Here is a 571-nt window from a genome sequence, read left to right as displayed (position 1 = left end):
ACCAGCGGTTCTCAACCTGTGGGTCGCGACCCCTTTGGGGGTCAAACGACTCTTTCACAGGGGTCACCTACGACCATCGGGAAACACATATATAATTACATATTGTTTTTGTGATTTATCACTATGCTTTCATTATGTTCAATTTGTAACAATGAAATTGGGGGTCACCACAACATGAGGAACTGTATTAAAGGGTCGCGATATTAGGAAGGTTGAGAACCACTGCTCTAGACGCTGGTTACAGAAAGTTAGCGAACCTTCCGCATTTCATCATGACCTCCCATCGGAGATCATGCTGAGATCACATTGCTCGAACAGCTAGAAGGGGCAAGAGCTAGGAGAAGGGACTCCTCCTCCTTCCGTGGGGCTCAGACCCGACTGGGTTGGGGAGAGCTTCGACTTGGGACATCTCTGGCCCTCGCGGCCCGGTGGAGTGACCCAAAGGTGGATGCCTATGTCATGTTGTCGAGAGACACCAGTGAGTGCAAGAGGCACTTCTCAACATGACACCAGGACGGGAGGCATAAACCCAGGGTGTGCCAGGCCGGTGGGTGCATGGTCCCTGCGCCCA

This window comes from Myotis davidii, unplaced genomic scaffold (assembly GCF_000327345.1).
Source record: "Myotis davidii unplaced genomic scaffold, ASM32734v1 scaffold663, whole genome shotgun sequence".
NCBI classification, from domain to species: Eukaryota; Metazoa; Chordata; class Mammalia; order Chiroptera; family Vespertilionidae; genus Myotis; species Myotis davidii.
The sequence above is the reverse complement of the archived record's forward strand: the minus strand, read 5'-3'. Positions refer to the sequence as shown.